The sequence below is a fragment of the Pseudorca crassidens genome, chromosome 10 (assembly GCF_039906515.1).
Source record: "Pseudorca crassidens isolate mPseCra1 chromosome 10, mPseCra1.hap1, whole genome shotgun sequence".
NCBI classification, from domain to species: Eukaryota; Metazoa; Chordata; class Mammalia; order Artiodactyla; family Delphinidae; genus Pseudorca; species Pseudorca crassidens.
Window position 1 is genome coordinate 84051085 of NC_090305.1, and position 7388 is coordinate 84058472.

The 7388-nt window shown below is 41.0% G+C and overlaps 1 long non-coding RNA gene across 1 annotated transcript in view; it reads right to left on the reverse strand.

Annotated features, from left to right (window-relative positions):
• Positions 1-2487: 2487 nt before the first annotated feature.
• LOC137233130 (uncharacterized) overlaps positions 2488-7388 on the reverse strand; it is a 286294-nt gene continuing 281393 nt past the window's right edge. Inside the window, exon 5 of the long non-coding RNA XR_010947308.1 lies at positions 2488-2828. This is a non-coding gene — a long non-coding RNA (uncharacterized lncRNA). The remainder of the gene's footprint in view (positions 2829-7388) is intronic.

Here is a 7388-nt window from a genome sequence, read left to right on the forward strand (position 1 = left end):
AACTATTTGTTGAATGAATGAATAATGTAAGAGAGGACGTTTAATCATGATAACACTAACAGATGAAAGTAACTCATTGCATGGTTCTCTTGACCTTTTAATATCAGCTCGTGGAAAAGAACAGCTTCCTTCAGCTTCATTTAAATTATTCAGGATAAAGGAAAGGAAGTAGGCTCTCGAGGGACACACTAGAATATCCTCTGATCGTGTGTGTGTGTGTGTGTGTGTGTGTGCGCGTGAGAGAGAGAAAAAGAGAGAGAGAGAGAGAGAGAGAGAGAGAGACATCAGCCTGTAGGTCTAGCTCTCAGTCAAGCTGCTGTCCACAGGCTGGGGGAACAGGGGAATGGACACCACAAATACGTTGCCAGTGGACTGCAAAATCTGTTTTTCCTCAAAACCAGCAGTTCAGAAGTTGGAATACTCATTCAGTATGGTTTTTAAAGCAATGCTCTTTGGGATCATTAAACTGATGCATGCATTGCAAAGAATTTAAAAGCTAAAGAAACTGTAAACAAGAAAATAAAAATTACCCTTAATCTCACCATCATGGTTGTCTATTTGTTTCTTACTTACTGTATGCGTGTTTTAGATTCCTTCCCTACCTCCCCTTCTCCTTTCTCTCTGTCTCTCTCGCTGTCTCTGTCTGTCTCTGTCTGTCTGTGTCTCTCTCTCTCTCTCTCTCTCTCTCTCTCTCTCTCTCTCTCTCCCTCACACACACACACACACACACAGGGGATCCATTTAGCATTCTATCCTGAAGATTATCTCTTTAACATTAAATGTGTTTTGTACCTCAATTATGCCTCTATAAAAAACAAGACAAATTAAATGTGTTTTGACAACATTTAAAAAAACTGTATACTATTCCAGTTAATCTACCCCAGTCACTTGTATCAGTTGTATTTATTTACTGCTACTAACAGTCTACAACTAATATATAATTCTACAATGAACAAGTTTAGTAACTTTGCATTTCCTTTAAGTAGGTTTACAGGTGTGGCATTATTGGCTAAAAGAGTATAGAATTTTAAAATATTGTGGACAGGTACAGCCATATTAATTGTGTGGGAATGACACAGGTCCACAGTCTTAACTTCATTCATATCTATTTTACCACACCCTTGTCATGGATTTTCACCAAAATGATTACATTGTTAACACATAATACTTTTATATTTCATTAGAGAATATTAATTAAAATATATTTACCATTTATAGCTCTTTTTCTATAAATTTATTTTCCCTATTCACGTATGTCTTTTGGAGCTTAAAAATTCAATCGAATTTATAACAATTATTGATATCATCTACGTGCTTGATTATACTTCCAATCAGAGGTAATATTTTAAGTATAATATACAAGAGTCGTTGCATGTACATAATCCAACTGGAATACACGACCAAAATAAAAGTTTCTACATTAACAGCTCACTTACCCTTGGCTGATTTACTGATCCATTTGAACTCTTTGGAGTATGGAGCACCTGTATAGAAACAAAAGAATGGATCTGAGAAGCCCAGACGAGGATCCAGGACCAGGCTCTAAGACAACGATCCTCAAGGTCTGGTGCAAAGCCAAAACACAACAACGTTACCTGGTGGAGGTTGCGCCTTACCCCACGCTCGCCAAATCAGATGATCTTGTTGTCAAAGCCCAAGAATCTGCATTTTAACAAGGCTCCTGCAATTTAGGAATGGCTTTCTTCTTCTCCCTGACTCTGTTGTGCTTTATCCCCAGTCTAGTGGGCCTGATATGGTACACGTATTCTGAGCAAGATGGCCCTTATTCACACAGAATCCTGACAAGGGGGACTTGCCACAAGACACGTTTTTCCTCTTTGGATACGAGATCCTGACTATACTCAGAGAAGGACCATGTGTCCTAGAAATATAGGTGAATACAATACCTGAAGGATAATCTTTGGTTTGAGAATCTATGAAGATGATATCGACTCCCCTCCTCCTGCCCATGAGCAAGGCTGGTCGTTGACTTAGGGGTGGAGACCCACTGGGGTGGGGGTTGGAGTGGGGTGTGATGGGTAAGCAGAGCTCCTACAGTAAGGTGGAGACAAACCCTGGATAAGAAGCCAAAGGCTGGCTGGAGGAAAGAGGAGACAAAGCCCCAGAGAAATTCTGTGAGTAATATAGGCAGAGGGAAAGCGTTTTTCTGAGCAATATTCTTCAAACGTTGCTGCTCACGTGACCCCTAAAATGTTTCTGGAACATTATTTATCCCTCACCTGTGTTATTATGACAATTACTTTTATTTGTACTTAATTGGTCAAAACAACAAATATATTATAAATATTATAAATTTTGGTAATTACAAAACACAAGAACTAAAATTTTAATGGAAGTGTGTATCTTAAATGAGATTGAGCTTTTCTCTCCTATTAACTCTGGAATATTTCTTATTGTCCAAATGAGACAGAATTCAGCATCAATTTCACTCCTTTTTTTCCCCCTTTTAATCACAATTGTAAGTACTGAAAAACTGTTCACATAAGTAGATGGAAATGGAAAGAGTTTTGTTACAGCAACATCACTCAATTCTTTTTATTTATTTATTAATTTTTGGCTGCTTTGGGTTTTCGTTGCTGTGCGCAGGCTTTCTCTAGTTGCGGCGAGCAGGGTCTACTCTTCGTTGCGGTGTGCGGGCTTCTCACTGCGGTGACTTCTCTTGTTGCAGAGCATGGGCTCTAGGTGCGTGGGCTTCAGTAGTTGTGGCTCACGGGCTCTAGAGTGCAGGCTCGGTAGTTGTGGCGCATGGGCTCAGGTGCTCCGCGGCATGCGGGATCCTCCTGGGCCAGGGATCGAACCCGTGTCCCCTGCATTGGCAAGAAGATTCTCAACAACTGCACCACGAGGGAAGTCCCCACTCAATTCTTTAAACTCTTCCAAGTTATTTGTCAGAAATTATACGGTGATCTATCATCAAAAATTATTTTTAATGCTCTACCAACTGACAACTCCATCAGATCCTTCTTCAAGTTTGTTGAAAGCAAAGAATTGAGAAGGGTTTGTAACCCAATCACTAGAATCATTCATTTTCTCAACACTATCAGCTAGATTTTGAGTCACTCCTTTGTTTGGAGTCCTGGATTTTTTACCCTGGGGGAACGCATCACAGTAAGATTCAGATGGGCGAGAGGTGGGCCTTTCTTTGATAAAAGGGGAAAAAGGCAGCCGTGAAAGGGGAAGTGGGAGAGGGGACCAGCTGGGGCCCATGGCACAAGCCCAGGTACATCCTTCTCTTTGTGTCTGTGGTGTGCTGGAGTAGGTGTCCCCAGGAGTTTGCAGTTTGAAGCTCTGGCAGGAGAACCAGCATGCCACACACATGTTCTCAGAGCAGTTTTAGATGCGTCTAGAAAGGAGCTGACAATCTGGAAATTATTCCTTTAAAACTATTCGTGCAAAGTTGCCCTTAAAAATCTTTGTGGCAAGTATCCGAGAAATAACAGATTCCAGCAAGAATCATCAATGGAGGCTAGAACTGGTGCGGAACAGGACAAAGTATCTCCCCACAAAACATAACTTATCACTAAATACAAAATACTTATAAATTAGAGAAAGTGGCAAACACTATATATGGACAAGTACTGGGTCCCTATGGATAGAATGCCCTGAGAAAAGCAGAGCATCATTTCTCTGATATTTCCACCTGAAAAGCATACCTTGAACCTCATCTTGGGGAAACATTTAGACAAACCCAAGTGGAGGGATGTTCTACAGAGTAATTGGCCTGTACTCTTCAAAAATGTCCAGACACAAAAGGTGAGGGAGTACTGAGGAACTGTCCCAAATGGAAGGACACTAAAAAGATTTGAAAGCTAAATGCACCACATGACCACGATTGGATCTGGACCTGTGAAGGGCATTATTGGGTTAATGGGTGAAATGCAAAAGAGGTCTGTGGATTAGAAAGCATGATTGTTTCCTGGCTGTACTATGACTATGTAGGAGAGGGCCCTTAGTTTTAGGAAAGAGACATTGGCGTATTAAGGGATAACAGGTGTCATCTCTGCAGGGTACTTTTTTATGGCTCTGGAAAAATGTAAGTACACATATTCAGGGAGGGATAACTAAAACATGAGGAACCTGAATGAAGAGTATGCAGGAACTCACTGTACTACTGTTGAAGTTTTTCTGAAAGTTTGAATTCCTGTTTTATTTTATTTTATGGCCGCCCTGTGCAGCTTGCGAGATCTTAGTTCCCCGACTAGGGATTGAACTCTCGTCCACAGCAGTGAAAGCACGGGGTCTTAATTGCTAGACTGCCAGAGAATTCCCTGAAATTATTTTAAAATAAATCATTAAAAAGTCTTACTTTCTTGGGGGACTGCAATCCCCCAGTTTGGAGATCATCATTCCTTTTAGAAGCCCCATAGACAAAGATAAAGGCTTTAGGAGTCCAAAGCCAGTGTGGACACACACAAAAGGATTCATTAAAAATAAGGAGGTCCTCACTGTGTAGTAGGAGTAAAATATGCAAAGATAATGTGATGAGTCTCAAAGAAGGGGGAGTAGAGAAGTTCCTTTGCACATGGGTAATGAGATTTTATATTTATGCAAAGGGGGTGTATGTGTGAAGAAAGGTTGAAAAACGCTGCTACAGACATTACCGGGACACCCTCAAATCTTACAGGCATAAGACAGAGACAAAGGATAGGTCATAGCATCTGATGTCCATCTCTGGTATTTTTCATTGATTAAAATGATGATAACTCTTGTTCAGTATAGCCAAGGGAGTAACCTCCATCCTGATCAGGAGTGGATTCTTCTAGTGTGTGTCCAACCATAATATGATCTGATCTCAGAGGGCTGTTGCATGAGGTGATGTGCATTTCTTTTTTTTTTTTTTTTTTTTTTTTTTTCGGTACGTGGGCCTCCCACTGCCGCGGCCTCTCCCGTTGCGGAGCACAGGCTCCGGGCCCAGCCGCTCTGCGGCATGTGAGATCTTCCCAGACCGGGGCACGAACCCGTGTCCCCTGCATCGGCAGGTGGACTCTCAACCACTGCGCCACCAGGGAAGCCCTGGTGTGCATTTCTTGATTCTTGGTCCTTACCATGAAATATTTGCCTCTAAGACTTTATCAGTTGATTTCTGTTAACAGCTTTGCTTCCTTCTCATTGACTTGGCAAACGATGGTTATTGTTGTGCCATGTCGTAGTTCTCTTTCTAACTACAGTCTCTGTTTCTGTCTAGATCCTTGACCTCAATATTTTCTCCGCTGCAATGACTTGGAATGTTACTGTTTAAATAAGAGACGGCAAGTTGGCTTTATCTCACCAACTGATTGGTAATAGGCCTCTTGGAGTCGTCCACTAGGTAGGATTTTGAAACTTTTTCTGGGCTCAGTGGGAGAGCACGCCATGATTGATGAATGATGTTTGCTATGGCCTCTGAAAGCAATACAATGTTATGTTTGGTATGTGGGGTAAGCAGCCTCCGTGGGAGTCCCTATTGATCCCCCTCCTGGTATTCTTCTCCTTGAGAGTGCGTGGGACCTAGTGACTTGCTTGGAACCAATAGAATACAACAAAGGTGATGGAATGTCACCTCTGTGATTAGGTTACAGAACACTGTGACCGCCATTTTGCTGGAAGATGCTCTCTTGCTGGCTTTGATGAAGCAAGCCAGCTGCCTTCTTGGAAAGGCTCATGTAATGAGGAACTGTGGGTGGCCTCCAGACAACAGCCAGCAGAGAACTGAAGGTCTCAGTCCAACAGTCCTTGAGGAAATGAATCCTGCCTTCAGATGAGACCTCAGCTTTGGCTCACACTTTGATTGGCAGCCAAGTCAGACACCCTGAAGAAGAGGATCCCACTAAGTGGGCTGGATTCCTAACCCACAGAAACTGTACGATAATAAATGTGTGTTCTTCCAAGCTGGTAAGTTTCAGGGTAATTTATTATGCGGCAATAGATAACCAATATACCGTGTATGTGCCAGCCTTCCTTTAGTCACTTTATGCACATTATTGAGGAACAGAAAGATAGTAGGCGCGGTAGCAAGCAGCAAGAAACTAGCTGAATTTAAGGGAGGAAGTACAAACATTACCAAGATTGATCACAAGAACTCAAGACCCAGCAATCAGAGTGGCAAGGCAAACTGTTCTCGAGAACCCAGCCAACTCTGAATTTAACTATTTTGCCACCTAATTCAAAGAAGTTCACAAGTCTTTATTTCTCTTATCCTGGCGCGTCAGTGTGATTCCCTCTTTTTCTCTCTTCTTCACCAGAACAGAGGCTTTATAAAGACAGACACTCTGTCTTTCCTGTTTATTGTGCACCTGGCACAGTACCTGGCACATATAAGGCTTCAATAACTATGTATTGAATAAATAAATGTTTATGTTTCCTTGAATGTCAATAAGTCACAAAATATTGCCACACGTTTGAGAAAAATATGCACCGAAATCGTTATAATAAAGATTTTTTTAGCCCGTAAAGGAAGCAAGTCTTAGTATCTTGACAATTCACTCATTTAAGGCATCTAATTCCCTGATAATGTCAGTTAAATGGAACCTTACTGTAATAAGTACCATTAATTATTCATGGCTAACACAGTGCTCAAGGTCAAGTGAAAACTGATGGAAAAATCTCTTCACTGAGGAAAAATCACTTGCTGGTTGCTATCGCAACTTTCACAGCCACTGTATACAGCTTCTCACCTTCCAGCATGTTCAACAGGGACCAGAGCCACTAAGTTCATTTTATGGAAAATAAGGCGATTTCTTTTATCTGACTGCATGTTTCTCTGCTGTTAGGCATTTCCTTATTCTTGTAAAGGATATTATTTTTGTCTTTGAACTATTATAAAGAGAGAGCAGGAAATCAGTTATGGTAGGACAGAGGCAGAATAAATGAAAAATAGATTATCTGTGAAAAAGAAACATAGAAAGCAAGTATTACCAAACTTCTGAGATGAAGCTCTGAACTGCCAAGTATAAGGCAACCAATATAAAATCCAGAACCTACACTACAGGGATGAGTTTAGCATTAGTTTGCCCGGCAAAATGGCAAATGGTGGTGATATCTTTATTCACTGAGAACCAGAAATGGCATTTAGGTTTCTCCTGTTGATCTGTGTTGAGAAGGATTCTGAGGCCCAGTGGAGGAGTCCTATGATGGATTAATGACAGTACAGAGTCTAGAGCAGATGTGTTAATAAGTGCATTTACAAGTCTTAGATTTCTCTAACGTAATGCAATTTCAGGGTAAATTGTGACTCAGTGAAACCCAATTATGATTTCTTTTTTAAAAAATTGCAATACTATGACCAGTCATCTTTCCAAATTCAAGGAACTTAAAAAAAAACAACAAACTTTGCTCTTCTACCTTAGACTTGGCTTAAACTTACTTTCAACAGGTTATTTTTGCTTAGG